Source organism: Mobula hypostoma, assembly GCF_963921235.1.
Source record: "Mobula hypostoma chromosome 30 unlocalized genomic scaffold, sMobHyp1.1 SUPER_30_unloc_6, whole genome shotgun sequence".
NCBI lineage: Eukaryota > Metazoa > Chordata > Chondrichthyes > Myliobatiformes > Myliobatidae > Mobula > Mobula hypostoma.
Genome location: NW_026948163.1, coordinates 115,485 through 136,112, shown reverse-complemented (window position 1 = coordinate 136,112; position 20,628 = coordinate 115,485).

Sequence of the window (20,628 nt, the reverse complement as noted above, 5' to 3'; positions counted from 1 at the left end):
CTGAACCTGGTGGTGTGGGTCCTGAGGCTCCTGTACCTCCTTCCCGATGGGATCAGTTCAGAGTTGAGGTTATCCTCACTGGTTCAGGAGCCTGATGGTTGAGGGGTAATAACTGTTCCTGAACCTGGTGGTGTGGGACCTGAGGCTCCTGTACCTCCTTCCCGAGGGAATCAGTTCAGAGTTGAGGTTATCCTCACTGGTTCAGGAGCCTGATGGTTGAGGGGTAATACTGTTCCAGAACCTGGTGGTGTGGGACCTGAGGCTCCTGTACCTCCTTCTGGATGGAATCCGTTCAGAGTTGAGGTTATCCTCACTGGTTCAGGAGCCTGATGGTTGAGGGGTAATAACTGTTCCTGAACCTGGTGGTGTGGGACCTGAGTCTCCTGTACCTCCTTCCCAATGGGATCAGTTCAGAGATGAGGTTATCCTCACTGGTTCAGGAGCCTGATGGTTGAGGGGTAATAACTGTTCCTGAACCTAGTGGTGTGGGACCTGAGTCTCCTGTACCTCCTTCCCCATGGGATCAGTTCAGAGTTGAGGTTATCCTCACTGGTTCAGGAGCCTGATGGTTGAGGGGTAATAACTGTTCCTGAACCTGGTGGTGTGGGACCTGAGTCTCCTGTACCTCTTCCCAATGGGATCAGTTCAGAGATGAGGTTATCCTCACTGGTTCAGGAGCCTGATGGTTGAGGGGTAATAACTGTTCCTGAACCTGGTGGTGTGGGACCTGAGGCTCCTGTACCTCCTTCCCGATGGGATCAGTTCAGAGTTGAGGTTATCCTCACTGGTTCAGGAGCCTGATGGTTGAGGGGTAATAACTGTTCCTGAACCTGGTGGTGTGGGTCCTGAGGCTCCTGTACCTCCTTCAAGATGGGATCAGTTCAGAGTTGAGGTTATCCTCACTGGTTCAGGAGCCTGATGGTTGAGGGGTAATAACTGTTCCTGAACCTGGTGGTGTGGGACCTGAGGCTCCTGTACCTCCTTCCCGAGGGAATCAGTTCAGAGTTGAGGTTATCCTCACTGGTTCAGGAGCCTGATGGTTGAGGGGTAATACTGTTCCAGAACCTAGTGGTGTGGGACCTGAGGCTCCTGTACCTCCTTCTGGATGGAATCCGTTCAGAGTTGAGGTTATCCTCACTGGTTCAGGAGCCTGATGGTTGAGGGGTAATAACTGTTCCTGAACCTGGTGGTGTGGGACCTGAGGCTCCTGTACCTCCTTCCCGAGGGAATCAGTTCAGAGTTGAGGTTATCCTCACTGGTTCAGGAGCCTGATGGTTGAGGGGTAATACTGTTCCAGAACCTAGTGGTGTGGGACCTGAGGCTCCTGTACCTCCTTCTGGATGGAATCCGTTCAGAGTTGAGGTTATCCTCACTGGTTCAGGAGCCTGATGGTTGAGGGGTAATAACTGTTCCTGAACCTGGTGGTGTGGGACCTGAGTCTCCTGTACCTCTTCCCAATGGGATCAGTTCAGAGATGAGGTTATCCTCACTGGTTCAGGAGCCTGATGGTTGAGGGGTAATAACTGTTCCTGAACCTGGTGGTGTGGGACCTGAGTCTCCTGTACCTGCTTCCCGATGGGATCAGTTCAGAGTTGAGGTTATCCTCACTGGTTCAGGAGCCTGATGGTTGAGGGGTAATAACTGTTCCTGAACCTGGTGGTGTGGGTCCTGAGGCTCCTGTACCTCCTTCCCGATGGGATCAGTTCAGAGTTGAGGTTATCCTCACTGGTTCAGGAGCCTGATGGTTGAGGGGTAATAACTGTTCCTGAACCTGGTGGTGTGGGACCTGAGGCTCCTGTACCTCCTTCCCGAGGGAATCAGTTCAGAGTTGAGGTTATCCTCACTGGTTCAGGAGCCTGATGGTTGAGGGGTAATACTGTTCCAGAACCTAGTGGTGTGGGACCTGAGGCTCCTGTACCTCCTTCTGGATGGAATCCGTTCAGAGTTGAGGTTATCCTCACTGGTTCAGGAGCCTGATGGTTGAGGGGTAATAACTGTTCCTGAACCTGGTGGTGTGGGACCTGAGTCTCCTGTACCTCTTCCCAATGGGATCAGTTCAGAGATGAGGTTATCCTCACTGGTTCAGGAGCCTGATGGTTGAGGGGTAATAACTGTTCCTGAACCTGGGTGTGGGACCTGAGTCTCCTGTACCTCTTCCCAATGGGATCAGTTCAGAGATGAGGTTATCCTCACTGGTTCAGGAGCCTGATGGTTGAGGGGTAATAACTGTTCCTGAACCTGGTGGTGTGGGACCTGAGCTCCTGTACCTGCTTCCCGATGGGATCAGTTCAGAGTTGAGGTTATCCTCACTGGTTCAGGAGCCTGATGGTTGAGGGGTAATAACTGTTCCTGAACCTGGTGGTGTGGGTCCTGAGGCTCCTGTACCTCCTTCCCGATGGGATCAGTTCAGAGTTGAGGTTATCCTCACTGGTTCAGGAGCCTGATGGTTGAGGGGTAATAACTGTTCCTGAACCTGGTGGTGTGGGACCTGAGGCTCCTGTACCTCCTTCCCGAGGGAATCAGTTCAGAGTTGAGGTTATCCTCACTGGTTCAGGAGCCTGATGGTTGAGGGGTAATACTGTTCCAGAACCTAGTGGTGTGGGACCTGAGGCTCCTGTACCTCCTTCTGGATGGAATCCGTTCAGAGTTGAGGTTATCCTCACTGGTTCAGGAGCCTGATGGTTGAGGGGTAATAACTGTTCCTGAACCTGGTGGTGTGGGACCTGAGTCTCCTGTACCTCTTCCCAATGGGATCAGTTCAGAGATGAGGTTATCCTCACTGGTTCAGGAGCCTGATGGTTGAGGGGTAATAACTGTTCCTGAACCTGGTGGTGTGGGACCTGAGTCTCCTGTACCTGCTTCCCGATGGGATCAGTTCAGAGTGAGGTTATCCTCACTGGTTCAGGAGCCTGATGGTTGAGGGGTAATAACTGTTCCTGAACCTGGTGGTGTGGGTCCTGAGGCTCCTGTACCTCCTTCCCGATGGGATCAGTTCAGAGTTGAGGTTATCCTCACTGGTTCAGGAGCCTGATGGTTGAGGGGTAATAACTGTTCCTGAACCTGGTGGTGTGGGACCTGAGGCTCCTGTACCTCCTTCCCGAGGGAATCAGTTCAGAGTTGAGGTTATCCTCACTGGTTCAGGAGCCTGATGGTTGAGGGGTAATACTGTTCCAGAACCTAGTGGTGTGGGACCTGAGGCTCCTGTACCTCCTTCTGGATGGAATCCGTTCAGAGTTGAGGTTATCCTCACTGGTTCAGGAGCCTGATGGTTGAGGGGTAATAACTGTTCCTGAACCTGGTGGTGTGGGACCTGAGTCTCCTGTACCTCTTCCCAATGGGATCAGTTCAGAGATGAGGTTATCTTCACTGGTTCAGGAGCCTGATGGTTGAGGGGTAATAACTGTTCCTGAACCTGATGGTGTGGGACCTGAGTCTCCTGTACCTCTTCCCAATGGGATCAGTTCAGAGATGAGGTTATCCTCACTGGTTCAGGAGCCTGATGGTTGAGGGGTAATAACTGTTCCTGAACCTGGTGGTGTGGGACCTGAGTCTCCTGTACCTGCTTCCCGATGGGATCAGTTCAGAGTTGAGGTTATCCTCACTGGTTCAGGAGCCTGATGGTTGAGGGGTAATAACTGTTCCTGAACCTGGTGGTGTGGGTCCTGAGGCTCCTGTACCTCCTTCCCGATGGGATCAGTTCAGAGTTGAGGTTATCCTCACTGGTTCAGGAGCCTGATGGTTGAGGGGTAATAACTGTTCCTGAACCTGGTGGTGTGGGACCTGAGGCTCCTGTACCTCCTTCCCGAGGGAATCAGTTCAGAGTTGAGGTTATCCTCACTGGTTCAGGAGCCTGATGGTTGAGGGGTAATACTGTTCCAGAACCTAGTGGTGTGGGACCTGAGGCTCCTGTACCTCCTTCTGGATGGAATCCGTTCAGAGTTGAGGTTATCCTCACTGGTTCAGGAGCCTGATGGTTGAGGGGTAATAACTGTTCCTGAACCTGGTGGTGTGGGACCTGAGTCTCCTGTACCTCTTCCCAATGGGATCAGTTCAGAGATGAGGTTATCCTCACTGGTTCAGGAGCCTGATGGTTGAGGGGTAATAACTGTTCCTGAACCTGGTGGTGTGGGACCTGAGTCTCCTGTACCTCTTCCCAATGGGATCAGTTCAGAGTTGAGGTTATCCTCACTGGTTCAGGAGCCTGATGGTTGAGGGGTAATAACTGTTCCTGAACCTGGTGGTGTGGGACCTGAGGCTCCTGTACCTCCTTCCCGATGGAATCAGTTCAGAGTTGAGGTTATCCTCACTGGTTCAGGAGCCTGATGGTTGAGGGGTAATAACTGTTCCTGAACCTGGTGGTGTGGGACCTGAGGCTCCTGTACCTCCTTCCCGATGGAATCCGTTCAGAGTTGAGGTTATCCTCACTGGTTCAGGAGCCTGATGGTTGAGGGGTAATAACTGTTCCTGAACCTGGTGGTGTGGGACCTGAGTCTCCTGTACCTCTTCCCAATGGGATCAGTTCAGAGATGAGGTTATCCTCACTGGTTCAGGAGCCTGATGGTTGAGGGGTAATAACTGTTCCTGAACCTGGGTGTGGGCTGTCCTGTTTGGACCTGAGTCTCCTGTACCTGCTTCCCGATGGGATCAGTTCAGAGTTGAGGTTATCCTCACTGGTTCAGGAGCCTGATGGTTGAGGGGTAATAACTGTTCCTGAACCTGGTGGTGTGGGTCCTGAGGCTCCTGCTGTACCTCCTTCCCGATGGGATCAGTTCAGAGTTGAGGTTATCCTCACTGGTTCAGGAGCCTGATGGTTGAGGGGTAATAACTGTTCCTGAACCTGGTGGTGTGGGACCTGAGGCTCCTGTACCTCCTTCCCGAGGGAATCAGTTCAGAGTTGAGGTTATCCTCACTGGTTCAGGAGCCTGATGGTTGAGGGGTAATACTGTTCCAGAACCTAGTGGTGTGGGACCTGAGGCTCCTGTACCTCCTTCTGGATGGAATCCGTTCAGAGTTGAGGTTATCCTCACTGGTTCAGGAGCCTGATGGTTGAGGGGTAATAACTGTTCCTGAACCTGGTGGTGTGGGACCTGAGTCTCCTGTACCTCTTCCCAATGGGATCAGTTCAGAGATGAGGTTATCCTCACTGGTTCAGGAGCCTGATGGTTGAGGGGTAATAACTGTTCCTGAACCTGTTGGTGTGGGACCTGAGTCTCCTGTACCTCTTCCCAATGGGATCAGTTCAGAGATGAGGTTATCCTCACTGGTTCAGGAGCCTGATGGTTGAGGGGTAATAACTGTTCCTGAACCTGGTGGTGTGGGACCTGAGTCTCCTGTACCTGCTTCCCGATGGGATCAGTTCAGAGTTGAGGTTATCCTCACTGGTTCAGGAGCCTGATGGTTGAGGGGTAATAACTGTTCCTGAACCTGGTGGTGTGGGTCCTGAGGCTCCTGTACCTCCTTCCCGATGGGATCAGTTCAGAGTTGAGGTTATCCTCACTGGTTCAGGAGCCTGATGGTTGAGGGGTAATAACTGTTCCTGAACCTGGTGGTGTGGGACCTGAGGCTCCTGTACCTCCTTCCCGAGGGAATCAGTTCAGAGTTGAGGTTATCCTCACTGGTTCAGGAGCCTGATGGTTGAGGGGTAATACTGTTCCAGAACCTAGTGGTGTGGGACCTGAGGCTCCTGTACCTCCTTCTGGATGGAATCCGTTCAGAGTTGAGGTTATCCTCACTGGTTCAGGAGCCTGATGGTTGAGGGGTAATAACTGTTCCTGAACCTGGTGGTGTGGGACCTGAGTCTCCTGTACCTCTTCCCAATGGGATCAGTTCAGAGATGAGGTTATCCTCACTGGTTCAGGAGCCTGATGGTTGAGGGGTAATAACTGTTCCTGAACCTGGTGGTGTGGGACCTGAGTCTCCTGTACCTCTTCCCAATGGGATCAGTTCAGAGATGAGGTTATCCTCACTGGTTCAGGAGCCTGATGGTTGAGGGGTAATAACTGTTCCTGAACCTGGTGGTGTGGGACCTGAGGCTCCTGTACCTCCTTCCCGATGGAATCAGTTCAGAGTTGAGGTTATCCTCACTGGTTCAGGAGCCTGATGGTTGAGGGGTAATAACTGTTCCTGAACCTGGTGGTGTGGGTCCTGAGGCTCCTGTACCTCCTTCCCGATGGGATCAGTTCAGAGTTGAGGTTATCCTCACTGGTTCAGGAGCCTGATGGTTGAGGGGTAATAACTGTTCCTGAACCTGGTGGTGTGGGACCTGAGTCTCCTGTACCTCTTCCCAATGGGATCAGTTCAGAGATGAGGTTATCCTCACTGGTTCAGGAGCCTGATGGTTGAGGGGTAATAACTGTTCCTGAACCTGGTGGTGTGGGACCTGAGTCTCCTGTACCTCTTCCCGATGGGATCAGTTCAGAGTTGAGGTTATCCTCACTGGTTCAGGAGCCTGATGGTTGAGGGGTAATAACTGTTCCTGAACCTGGTGGTGTGGGTCCTGAGGCTCCTGTACCTCCTTCCCGATGGGATCAGTTCAGAGTTGAGGTTATCCTCACTGGTTCAGGAGCCTGATGGTTGAGGGGTAATAACTGTTCCTGAACCTGGTGGTGTGGGACCTGAGGCTCCTGTACCTCCTTCCCGAGGGAATCAGTTCAGAGTTGAGGTTATCCTCACTGGTTCAGGAGCCTGATGGTTGAGGGGTAATACTGTTCCAGAACCTAGTGGTGTGGGACCTGAGGCTCCTGTACCTCCTTCTGGATGGAATCCGTTCAGAGTTGAGGTTATCCTCACTGGTTCAGGAGCCTGATGGTTGAGGGGTAATAACTGTTCCTGAACCTGGTGGTGTGGGACCTGAGTCTCCTGTACCTCTTCCCAATGGGATCAGTTCAGAGATGAGGTTATCCTCACTGGTTCAGGAGCCTGATGGTTGAGGGGTAATAACTGTTCCTGAACCTGGTGGTGTGGGACCTGAGTCTCCTGTACCTGCTTCCCGATGGGATCAGTTCAGAGTTGAGGTTATCCTCACTGGTTCAGGAGCCTGATGGTTGAGGGGTAATAACTGTTCCTGAACCTGGTGGTGTGGGTCCTGAGGCTCCTGTACCTCCTTCCCGATGGGATCAGTTCAGAGTTGAGGTTATCCTCACTGGTTCAGGAGCCTGATGGTTGAGGGGTAATAACTGTTCCTGAACCTGGTGGTGTGGGACCTGAGGCTCCTGTACCTCCTTCCCGAGGGAATCAGTTCAGAGTTGAGGTTATCCTCACTGGTTCAGGAGCCTGATGGTTGAGGGGTAATACTGTTCCAGAACCTAGTGGTGTGGGACCTGAGGCTCCTGTACCTCCTTCTGGATGGAATCCGTTCAGAGTTGAGGTTATCCTCACTGGTTCAGGAGCCTGATGGTTGAGGGGTAATAACTGTTCCTGAACCTGGTGGTGTGGGACCTGAGTCTCCTGTACCTCTTCCCAATGGGATCAGTTCAGAGATGAGGTTATCCTCACTGGTTCAGGAGCCTGATGGTTGAGGGGTAATAACTGTTCCTGAACCTGTTGGTGTGGGACCTGAGTCTCCTGTACCTCTTCCCAATGGGATCAGTTCAGAGATGAGGTTATCCTCACTGGTTCAGGAGCCTGATGGTTGAGGGGTAATAACTGTTCCTGAACCTGGTGGTGTGGGACCTGAGGCTCCTGTACCTCCTTCCCGATGGGATCAGTTCAGAGTTGAGGTTATCCTCACTGGTTCAGGAGCCTGATGGTTGAGGGGTAATAACTGTTCCTGAACCTGGTGGTGTGGGTCCTGAGGCTCCTGTACCTCCTTCCCGATGGGATCAGTTCAGAGTTGAGGTTATCCTCACTGGTTCAGGAGCCTGATGGTTGAGGGGTAATAACTGTTCCTGAACCTGGTGGTGTGGGACCTGAGGCTCCTGTACCTCTTCCCGATGGGATCAGTTCAGAGTTGAGGTTATCCTCACTGGTTCAGGAGCCTGATGGTTGAGGGGTAATAACTGTTCCTGAACCTGGTGGTGTGGGACCTGAGGCTCCTGTACCTCCTTCCCGATGGAATCAGTTCAGAGTTGAGGTTATCCTCACTGGTTCAGGAGCCTGATGGTTGAGGGGTAATAACTGTTCCTGAACCTGGTGGTGTGGGTCCTGAGGCTCCTGTACCTCTTCCCGATGGGATCAGTTCAGAGTTGAGGTTATCCTCACTGGTTCAGGAGCCTGATGGTTGAGGGGTAATAACTGTTCCTGAACCTGGTGGTGTGGGACCTGAGGCTCCTGTACCTCCTTCCCGAGGGAATCAGTTCAGAGTTGAGGTTATCCTCACTGGTTCAGGAGCCTGATGGTTGAGGGGTAATACTGTTCCAGAACCTAGTGGTGTGGGACCTGAGGCTCCTGTACCTCCTTCTGGATGGAATCCGTTCAGAGTTGAGGTTATCCTCACTGGTTCAGGAGCCTGATGGTTGAGGGGTAATAACTGTTCCTGAACCTGGTGGTGTGGGACCTGAGTCTCCTGTACCTCTTCCCAATGGGATCAGTTCAGAGATGAGGTTATCCTCACTGGTTCAGGAGCCTGATGGTTGAGGGGTAATAACTGTTCCTGAACCTGTTGGTGTGGGACCTGAGTCTCCTGTACCTCTTCCCAATGGGATCAGTTCAGAGATGAGGTTATCCTCACTGGTTCAGGAGCCTGATGGTTGAGGGGTAATAACTGTTCCTGAACCTGGTGGTGTGGGACCTGAGTCTCCTGTACCTCCTTCCCGATGGGATCAGTTCAGAGTTGAGGTTATCCTCACTGGTTCAGGAGCCTGATGGTTGAGGGGTAATAACTGTTCCTGAACCTGGTGGTGTGGGTCCTGAGGCTCCTGTACCTCCTTCCCGATGGGATCAGTTCAGAGTTGAGGTTATCCTCACTGGTTCAGGAGCCTGATGGTTGAGGGGTAATAACTGTTCCTGAACCTGGTGGTGTGGGACCTGAGGCTCCTGTACCTCCTTCCCGAGGGAATCAGTTCAGAGTTGAGGTTATCCTCACTGGTTCAGGAGCCTGATGGTTGAGGGGTAATACTGTTCCAGAACCTAGTGGTGTGGGACCTGAGGCTCCTGTACCTCCTTCTGGATGGAATCCGTTCAGAGTTGAGGTTATCCTCACTGGTTCAGGAGCCTGATGGTTGAGGGGTAATAACTGTTCCTGAACCTGGTGGTGTGGGACCTGAGTCTCCTGTACCTCTTCCCAATGGGATCAGTTCAGAGATGAGGTTATCCTCACTGGTTCAGGAGCCTGATGGTTGAGGGGTAATAACTGTTCCTGAACCTGGTGGTGTGGGACCTGAGTCTCCTGTACCTCTTCCCAATGGGATCAGTTCAGAGATGAGGTTATCCTCACTGGTTCAGGAGCCTGATGGTTGAGGGGTAATAACTGTTCCTGAACCTGGTGGTGTGGGACCTGAGTCTCCTGTACCTGCTTCCCGATGGGATCAGTTCAGAGTTGAGGTTATCCTCACTGGTTCAGGAGCCTGATGGTTGAGGGGTAATAACTGTTCCTGAACCTGGTGGTGTGGGTCCTGAGGCTCCTGTACCTCCTTCCCGATGGGATCAGTTCAGAGTTGAGGTTATCCTCACTGGTTCAGGAGCCTGATGGTTGAGGGGTAATAACTGTTCCTGAACCTGGTGGTGTGGGACCTGAGGCTCCTGTACCTCCTTCCCGAGGGAATCAGTTCAGAGTTGAGGTTATCCTCACTGGTTCAGGAGCCTGATGGTTGAGGGGTAATAACTGTTCCTGAACCTGTTGGTGTGGGACCTGAGTCTCCTGTACCTCTTCCCAATGGGATCAGTTCAGAGATGAGGTTATCCTCACTGGTTCAGGAGCCTGATGGTTGAGGGGTAATAACTGTTCCTGAACCTGGTGGTGTGGGACCTGAGTCTCCTGTACCTGCTTCCCGATGGGATCAGTTCAGAGTTGAGGTTATCCTCACTGGTTCAGGAGCCTGATGGTTGAGGGGTAATAACTGTTCCTGAACCTGGTGGTGTGGGTCCTGAGGCTCCTGTACCTCCTTCCCGATGGGATCAGTTCAGAGTTGAGGTTATCCTCACTGGTTCAGGAGCCTGATGGTTGAGGGGTAATAACTGTTCCTGAACCTGGTGGTGTGGGTCCTGAGGCTCCTGTACCTCCTTCCCGAGGGAATCAGTTCAGAGTTGAGGTTATCCTCACTGGTTCAGGAGCCTGATGGTTGAGGGGTAATAACTGTTCCTGAACCTGGTGGTGTGGGTCCTGAGGCTCCTGTACCTTCTTCAAGATGGGATCAGTTCAGAGTTGAGGTTATCCTCACTGGTTCAGGAGCCTGATGGTTGAGGGGTAATAACTGTTCCTGAACCTGGTGGTGTGGGACCTGAGGCTCCTGTACCTCCTTCCCGAGGGAATCACTTCAGAGTTGAGGTTATCCTCACTGGTTCAGGAGCCTGATGGTTGAGGGGTAATACTGTTCCAGAACCTAGTGGTGTGGGACCTGAGGCTCCTGTACCTCCTTCTGGATGGAATCCGTTCAGAGTTGAGGTTATCCTCACTGGTTCAGGAGCCTGATGGTTGAGGGGTAATAACTGTTCCTGAACCTGGTGGTGTGGGTCCTGAGGCTCCTGTACCTCCTTCCCGATGGGAATCAGTTCAGAGTTGAGGTTATCCTCACTGGTTCAGGAGCCTGATGGTTGAGGGGTAATAACTGTTCCTGAACCTGGTGGTGTGGGACCTGAGGCTCCTGTACCTCCTTCCCAATGGGATCAGTTCAGAGATGAGGTTATCCTCACTGGTTCAGGAGCCTGATGGTTGAGGGGTAATAACTGTTCCTGAACCTGGTGGTGTGGGACCTGAGTCTCCTGTACCTCTTCCCAATGGGATCAGTTCAGAGATGAGGTTATCCTCACTGGTTCAGGAGCCTGATGGTTGAGGGGTAATAACTGTTCCTGAACCTGTTGGTGTGGGACCTGAGTCTCCTGTACCTCTTCCCAATGGGATCAGTTCAGAGATGAGGTTATCCTCACTGGTTCAGGAGCCTGATGGTTGAGGGGTAATAACTGTTCCTGAACCTGGTGGTGTGGGACCTGAGTCTCCTGTACCTGCTTCCCGATGGGATCAGTTCAGAGTTGAGGTTATCCTCACTGGTTCAGGAGCCTGATGGTTGAGGGGTAATAACTGTTCCTGAACCTGGTGGTGTGGGTCCTGAGGCTCCTGTACCTCCTTCCCGATGGGATCAGTTCAGAGTTGAGGTTATCCTCACTGGTTCAGGAGCCTGATGGTTGAGGGGTAATAACTGTTCCTGAACCTGGTGGTGTGGGACCTGAGGCTCCTGTACCTCCTTCCCGAGGGAATCAGTTCAGAGTTGAGGTTATCCTCACTGGTTCAGGAGCCTGATGGTTGAGGGGTAATACTGTTCCAGAACCTAGTGGTGTGGGACCTGAGGCTCCTGTACCTCCTTCTGGATGGAATCCGTTCAGAGTTGAGGTTATCCTCACTGGTTCAGGAGCCTGATGGTTGAGGGGTAATAACTGTTCCTGAACCTGGTGGTGTGGGACCTGAGTCTCCTGTACCTCTTCCCAATGGGATCAGTTCAGAGATGAGGTTATCCTCACTGGTTCAGGAGCCTGATGGTTGAGGGGTAATAACTGTTCCTGAACCTGATGGTGTGGGACCTGAGTCTCCTGTACCTCTTCCCAATGGGATCAGTTCAGAGATGAGGTTATCCTCACTGGTTCAGGAGCCTGATGGTTGAGGGGTAATAACTGTTCCTGAACCTGGTGGTGTGGGACCTGAGTCTCCTGTACCTGCTTCACGATGGGATCAGTTCAGAGTTGAGGTTATCCTCACTGGTTCAGGAGCCTGATGGTTGAGGGGTAATGACTGTTCCTGAACCTGGTGGTGTGGGTCCTGAGGCTCCTGTACCTCCTTCCCGATGGGATCAGTTCAGAGTTGAGGTTATCCTCACTGGTTCAGAAGCCTGATGGTTGAGGGGTAATAACTGTTCCTGAACCTGGTGGTGTGGGACCTGAGGCTCCTGTACCTCCTTCCCGAGGGAATCAGTTCAGAGTTGAGGTTATCCTCACTGGTTCAGGAGCCTGATGGTTGAGGGGTAATACTGTTCCAGAACCTAGTGGTGTGGGACCTGAGGCTCCTCTACCTCCTTCTGGATGGAATCCGTTCAGAGTTGAGGTTATCCTCACTGGTTCAGGAGCCTGATGGTTGAGGGGTAATAACTGTTCCTGAACCTGGTGGTGTGGGACCTGAGTCTCCTGTACCTCTTCCCAATGGGATCAGTTCAGAGATGAGGTTATCCTCACTGGTTCAGGAGCCTGATGGTTGAGGGGTAATAACTGTTCCTGAACCTGTTGGTGTGGGACCTGAGTCTCCTGTACCTCTTCCCAATGGGATCAGTTCAGAGATGAGGTTATCCTCACTAGTTCAGGAGCCTGATGGTTGAGGGGTAATAACTGTTCCTGAACCTGGTGGTGTGGGTCCTGAGGCTCCTGTACCTCCTTCCTGATGGAATCAGTTCAGAGTTGAGGTTATCCTCACTGGTTCAGGAGCCTGATGGTTGAGGGGTAATAACTGTTCCTGAACCTGGTGGTGTGGGTCCTGAGGCTCCTGTACCTCCTTCCCGATGGGATCAGTTCAGAGTTGAGGTTATCCTCACTGGTTCAGGAGCCTGATGGTTGAGGGGTAATAACTGTTCCTGAACCTGGTGGTGTGGGTCCTGAGGCTCCTGTACCTTCTTCAAGATGGGATCAGTTCAGAGTTGAGGTTATCCTCACTGGTTCAGGAGCCTGATGGTTGAGGGGTAATAACTGTTCCTGAACCTGGTGGTGTGGGACCTGAGGCTCCTGTACCTCCTTCCCGAGGGAATCAGTTCAGAGTTGAGGTTATCCTCACTGGTTCAGGAGCCTGATGGTTGAGGGGTAATACTGTTCCAGAACCTAGTGGTGTGGGACCTGAGGCTCCTGTACCTCCTTCTGGATGGAATCCGTTCAGAGTTGAGGTTATCCTCACTGGTTCAGGAGCCTGATGGTTGAGGGGTAATAACTGTTCCTGAACCTGGTGGTGTGGGACCTGAGTCTCCTGTACCTCTTCCCAATGGGATCAGTTCAGAGATGAGGTTATCCTCACTGGTTCAGGAGCCTGATGGTTGAGGGGTAATAACTGTTCCTGAACCTGTTGGTGTGGGACCTGAGTCTCCTGTACCTCTTCCCAATGGGATCAGTTCAGAGATGAGGTTATCCTCACTGGTTCAGGAGCCTGATGGTTGAGGGGTAATAACTGTTCCTGAACCTGGTGGTGTGGGACCTGAGTCTCCTGTACCTGCTTCCCGATGGGATCAGTTCAGAGTTGAGGTTATCCTCACTGGTTCAGGAGCCTGATGGTTGAGGGGTAATAACTGTTCCTGAACCTGGTGGTGTGGGTCCTGAGGCTCCTGTACCTCCTTCCCGATGGGATCAGTTCAGAGTTGAGGTTATCCTCACTGGTTCAGGAGCCTGATGGTTGAGGGGTAATAACTGTTCCTGAACCTGGTGGTGTGGGACCTGAGGCTCCTGTACCTCCTTCCCGAGGGAATCAGTTCAGAGTTGAGGTTATCCTCACTGGTTCAGGAGCCTGATGGTTGAGGGGTAATACTGTTCCAGAACCTTGTGGTGTGGGACCTGAGGCTCCTGTACCTCCTTCTGGATGGAATCCGTTCAGAGTTGAGGTTATCCTCACTGGTTCAGGAGCCTGATGGTTGAGGGGTAATAACTGTTCCTGAACCTGGTGGTGTGGGACCTGAGTCTCCTGTACCTCTTCCCAATGGGATCAGTTCAGAGATGAGGTTATCCTCACTGGTTCAGGAGCCTGATGGTTGAGGGGTAATAACTGTTCCTGAACCTGTTGGTGTGGGACCTGAGTCTCCTGTACCTCTTCCCAATGGGATCAGTTCAGAGATGAGGTTATCCTCACTGGTTCAGGAGCCTGATGGTTGAGGGGTAATAACTGTTCCTGAACCTGGTGGTGTGGGTCCTGAGGCTCCTGTACCTCCTTCCTGATGGAATCAGTTCAGAGTTGAGGTTATCCTCACTGGTTCAGGAGCCTGATGGTTGAGGGGTAATAACAGTTCCTGAACCTGGTGGTGTGGGTCCTGAGGCTCCTGTACCTCCTTCCCGATGGGATCAGTTCAGAGTTGAGGTTATCCTCACTGGTTCAGGAGCCTGATGGTTGAGGGGTAATAACTGTTCCTGAACCTGGTGGTGTGGGACCTGAGGCTCCTGTACCTCCTTCCCGAGGGAATCAGTTCAGAGTTGAGGTTATCCTCACTGGTTCAGGAGCCTGATGGTTGAGGGGTAATACTGTTCCAGAACCTCGTGGTGTGGGACCTGAGGCTCCTGTACCTCCTTCTGGATGGAATCCGTTCAGAGTTGAGGTTATCCTCACTGGTTCAGGAGCCTGATGGTTGAGGGGTAATAACTGTTCCTGAACCTGGTGGTGTGGGACCTGAGTCTCCTGTACCTCTTCCCAATGGGATCAGTTCAGAGATGAGGTTATCCTCACTGGTTCAGGAGCCTGATGGTTGAGGGGTAATAACTGTTCCTGAACCTGGTGGTGTGGGTCCTGAGGCTCCTGTACCTCCTTCCTGATGGAATCAGTTCAGAGTTGAGGTTATCCTCACTGGTTCAGGAGCCTGATGGTTGAGGGGTAATAACTGTTCCTGAACCTGGTGGTGTGGGACCTGAGTCTCCTGTACCTGCTTCCCGATGGGATCAGTTCAGAGTTGAGGTTATCCTCACTGGTTCAGGAGCCTGATGGTTGAGGGGTAATAACTGTTCCTGAACCTGGTGGTGTGGGTCCTGAGGCTCCTGTACCTCCTTCCCGATGGGATCAGTTCAGAGTTGAGGTTATCCTCACTGGTTCAGGAGCCTGATGGTTGAGGGGTAATAACTGTTCCTGAACCTGGTGGTGTGGGACCTGAGGCTCCTGTACCTCCTTCCCGAGGGAATCAGTTCAGAGTTGAGGTTATCCTCACTGGTTCAGGAGCCTGATGGTTGAGGGGTAATACTGTTCCAGAACCTAGTGGTGTGGGACCTGAGGCTCCTGTACCTCCTTCTGGATGGAATCCGTTCAGAGTTGAGGTTATCCTCACTGGTTCAGGAGCCTGATGGTTGAGGGGTAATAACTGTTCCTGAACCTGGTGGTGTGGGACCCGAGTCTCCTGTACCTCCTTCCCGATGGGATCAGTTCAGAGTTGAGGTTATCCTCACTGGTTCAGGAGCCTGATGATTGAGGGGTAATACTGTTCCTGAACCTGTTGGTGTGGGACCTGAGGCTCCTGTACCTCCTCCCCGAGGGAATCAGTTCAGAGTTGAGGTTATCCTCAGTGGTTCAGGAGCCTGATGGTTGAGGGGTAATACTGTTCCAGAACCTAGTGGCGTGGGACCTGAGGCTCCTGCACCTCCTTCCCGATGGAATCCGTTCAGAGTTGAGGTTATCCTCACTGGTTCAGGAGCCTGATGGTTGAGGGGTAATAACTGTTCCTGAACCTGGTGGTGTGGGACCTGAGTCTCCTGTACCTCCTTCCCGATGGGATCAGTTCAGAGTTGAGGTTATCCTCACTGGTTCAGGAGCCTGATGGTTGAGGGGTAATAACTGTTCCTGAACCTGGTGGTGTGGGTCCTGAGGCTCCTGTACCTCCTTCCTGATGGAATCAGTTCAGAGTTGAGGTTATCCTCACTGGTTCAGGAGCCTGATGGTTGAGGGGTAATAACTGTTCCTGAACCTGGTGGTGTGGGACCTGAGTCTCCTGTACCTGCTTCCCGATGGGATCAGTTCAGAGTTGAGGTTATCCTCACTGGTTCAGGAGCCTGATGGTTGAGGGGTAATAACTGTTCCTGAACCTGGTGGTGTGGGTCCTGAGGCTCCTGTACCTCCTTCCCGATGGGATCAGTTCAGAGTTGAGGTTATCCTCACTGGTTCAGGAGCCTGATGGTTGAGGGGTAATAACTGTTCCTGAACCTGGTGTTGTGGGACCTGAGGCTCCTGTACCTCCTTCCCGAGGGAATCAGTTCAGAGTTGAGGTTATCCTCACTGGTTCAGGAGCCTGATGGTTGAGGGGTAATACTGTTCCAGAACCTAGTGGTGTGGGACCTGAGGCTCCTGTACCTCCTTCTGGATGGAATCCGTTCAGAGTTGAGGTTATCCTCACTGGTTCAGGAGCCTGATGGTTGAGGGGTAATAACTGTTCCTGAACCTGGTGGTGTGGGACCCGAGTCTCCTGTACCTCCTTCCCGATGGGATCAGTTCAGAGTTGAGGTTATCCTCACTGGTTCAGGAGCCTGATGATTGAGGGGTAATACTGTTCCTGAACCTGGTGGTGTGGGACCTGAGGCTCCTGTACCTCCACCCCGAGGGAATCAGTTCAGAGTTGAGGTTATCCTCACTGGTTCAGGAGCCTGATGGTTGAGGGGTAATACTGTTCCAGAACCTAGTGGCGTGGGACCTGAGGCTCCTGCACCTCCTTCCCGATGGAATCCGTTCAGAGTTGAGGTTATCCTCACTGGTTCAGGAGCCTGATGGTTGAGGGGTAATAACTGTTCCTGAACCTGGTGGTGTGGGACCTGAGTCTCCTGTACCTCCTTCCCGATGGGATCAGTTCAGAGTTGAGGTTATCCTCACTGGTTCAGGAGCCTGATGGTTGAGGGGTAATAACTGTTCCTGAACCTGGTGGTGTGGGTCCTGAGGCTCCTGTACCTCCTTCCCGATGGGATCAGTTCAGAGTTGAGGTTATCCTCACTGGTTCAGGAGCCTGATGGTTGAGGGGTAATAACTGTTCCTGAACCTGGTGGTGTGGGACCTGAGGCTCCTGTACCTCCTTCCCGAGGGAATCAGTTCAGAGTTGAGGTTATCCTCACTGGTTCAGGAGCCTGATGGTTGAGGGGTAATACTGTTCCAGAACCTAGTGGTGTGGGACCTGAGGCTCCTCTACCTCCTTCTGGATGGAATCCGTTCAGAGTTGAGGTTATCCTCACTGGTTCAGGAGCCTGATGGTTGAGGGGTAATAACTGTTCCTGAACCTGGTGGTGTGGGACCTGAGTCTCCTGTACCTCCTTCCCGATGGGATCAGTTCAGAGTTGAGGTTATCCTCACTGGTTCAGGAGCCTGATGGTTGAGGGGTAATAACTGTTCCTGAACCTGGTGGTGTGGGTCCTGAGGCTCCTGTACCTCCTTCCCGATGGGATCAGTTCAGAGTTGAGGTTATCCTCACTGGTTCAGGAGCCTGATGGTTGAGGGGTAATAACTGTTCCTGAACCTGGTGGTGTGGGTCCTGAGGCTCCTGTATCTCCTTCCTGATGGAATCAGTTCAGAGTTGAGGTTATCCTCACTGGTTCAGGAGCCTGATGGTTGAGGAGTAATAACTGTTCCTGAACCTGGTGGTGTGGGACCTGAGGCTCCCGTACCTCCTTCCTGATGGCGGCACGACCTGCGTGGTAGGGGTCCCTGATGATGGATGCTGGTTTCTTGCAACAACACTCCAGTAGCTGTGCTCAATGGTGGGGAGGGCTTTACCACCATGGACTGGGCCGTACTTTTGCAGGGTTTTCCATTCAAGGGTATCGATGTTTCCAAACCAGGCTGTGATGCAGCCAGTCAATGTACTCCCCACCACACATCTGCAGAAATTTTAGATGATATGCCAAAGCTTTGCAAACTTCTGAGGAAGTAGAGACACTGTTATGCTTTCTTCATAACTGCACTTACCTGCTGGGCCCAGGAGAGTCCTCTGAAATAATGACACTGAGGAATTTCAAGTTGCGGAGCCTGTGCATCTCTGATCCTCCGGTGAGTCTCATGGACCTCTGGTTTCCTCCTCCTGAAGTCAACAGTCAGCTCCTTGGTCTTGCTGGCATTGAGTGAGAGACTGTTGTTGTGATACCACTCAGTCAGACTTTCAATCACCCTCCTGTAGGCTGAGTCATCACCACCTTTGATTTGGACAATGACAGTGGTGTCGTCAGCAAACTTGAACATGGCTTTGGAGCTGTGATTAGCCTCACAGTCGTAGGTGTAAAACGAGTTGAGCAGGGGGCTGAGCACACAGCCCTGTGGGGCACCTGTACTGATGGAGATCGGGGAGGAGGGTGTTGTTCCCAATTTGAACTGCCTGGCGTGTCGCCTTCACAGGTCACTCCATAGGTTAAGCACATTGCGATGGTACAGGGGGGAAAACAGAACAGAAATGCATTTCTAATCTACCGGCAGCTTTTGCAAAGATTCACCACATCACAGCATCACCCTGGGTGGAAGAGGCATCAGACACGGGAGCAGAATTATGCCATTTGGTCGATCAACTCTGCTCAGTCATTCCATCATGGCTGAACCAAATTTCCCTCCACTCCATTCTTCTGCCTTCTCCCCTCAACCTCTGACTCATCAATCAACCCCTGCTTTAAATATACCTGATGACTTGGCCTGTGGCAATGGATTGTCAGGTTCACCACTCTCTGGTTACAAGTGTGGGAGGGTGTTGCCAGATGCTCTGGTTTCCTCCTACCGTCCAAAGCTGTAGCAGTGAGTAGCTCTGGTCCTAGACTCCCCCACTTCAGGGAACATCCTCTCCAAATCCACTCTATCTGTGTCCTCTGGTCCTAGACTCCCCCACTATAGGAAACATCCTCTCCACATCCACTCTATCTGTGTCCTCTGGTCCTAGACTCCCCCACTATAGGAGACATCCTCTCCCCATCCACTCTATCTGTGTCCTCTGCTCCTAGCTCCCCCACTATGGGCAACATCCTCTCCACATCCACTCTATCTGCGTCCTCTGGTCCTAGACTCCCCCACTATAGGAAACATCCTCTCCACATCCACTCTATCTGTGTCCTCTGGTCCTAGACTCCCTCACCATAGGAAACATCCTCTCCACATCCACTCTATCTGTGTCCTCTGGTCCTAGACTCCCCCACTATAGCAAACATCCTCCCCACATCCACTCTATCTGTGTCCTCTGGTCCTAGACTACCCCACTATAGGAAACATCCTCTCCACATCCACTCTATCTGTGTCCTCTGGTCCTAGACTCCACCACTATAGGAGACATCCTCTCCCCATCCACTCTATCTGTGTCCTCTGCTCCTAGTCTCCCCCACTATGGGCAACATCCTCTCCACATCCACTCTATCTGCGTCCTCTGGTCCTAGACTCCCCCACTATAGGAAACATCCTCTCCACATCCACTCTATCTGTGTCCTCTGGTCCTAGACTCCCTCACCATAGGAAACATCCTCTCCACATCCACTCTATCTCAGCCATTCAATAAGACTTTTCTGAACTCCAGTGCAATTTACTTTGACAACATTGTGGCCATACTGTTCCGTACGCCACGTTCCGTCAGTCAGGTGTCTGTTCTTTACTCACACTGTGTAATTTCTTTCAGAGGCTGCTGCTGAAGAGGTTCCTACACTAAGCGACGCACTGGAGTCAGGGCCAGGGCCAGAGTCTGAGCCAGGGCTGGATTCAGGGCCAGGGCCAGGGCTGGTGTCAGGGCTAGGGCTAGGGCCGGAGTCTGAGCCAGGTTCAGGGCTGCAGTCAGAGCTGGCAACCCCAATGCCTTTAACTACAGAGGATGAGAGCCAGCTCACCTTCGGATCGGAACTTGAACTGTCAGCAGCCAGCGCGGACTCCGGACAACCCCGTCGGTGCAGGGTCGTCAGAAAGGTGAAGAAGAAGAAGGGCAAGGGGACGCGGCCACAGGAGGCCCCGCAGTCCCAGATGCCCGCTGAGTGAAGCCGTGTGGGAAAATTGAAGATGGGTGAGAAGCTGGGAAGTGGAACTTGTAACTCGGTTAATCTCGGGGTCCTTGGCATAAAAAAGGTTGGAAGCCCCTGCTCTAAACCTTTCCCATCCATGACCTGTCCAAGTGTCTTTTTACGGCTTGTAATTGTAGCTGCCTTTACCACATCCTCTGGCAACTCGCTCCGTGTACCCACCTCCCTCCGTGTGAAGGGAGCGCGGCCTTCTTTAAAGTTTTCTCCTCTCACCAATTACCAATTCTCTCTGTCACCTCTTTGAAAGAAAAAGAAACGCAGATTTGTAAGACACGATTTCCCACACACAAGCCAGTCAGTCCACACATTTCCGAACGCTGGGAGATCCTGTCCCTCCAATAACATCCCCACTACTGAACTTAGGCTCACGGGCCTGGAGTCCCTGACTTGACCTTGCAGTCCACAACATCAGCCACCCTCCTTTCCTCCGGTGCTTTCACTGGTAACTGAAGATGATACTAATATCTTTACCGGGGCCCCTTCACTTGCTTCTCACTGCGTCCCAGGACTGAGGCCTGTGACCAATGGAGTGCTACAGGGATTGGTACTGGGTCCATTGTTGTTTGTCATCTCTATGAACAATCTGGACGATAACGTGGTTAACTGGATCAGCAAGTCTGCGGATGACACCGAGACTGACAGCGATCTGGACCAGCTGGGGAAATGGCAGATGGAATTTAACGCAGACAAGCGCGAGGCACTGCACCTTGATAGGACCAAACTGGGTCAGACTTACACAGTAGGGTGCTGAGGAGTGTGGTAGAACAAAGGGAGCTGGGAACGTAGGTCCATAATTCATTGAAAATGTCATCA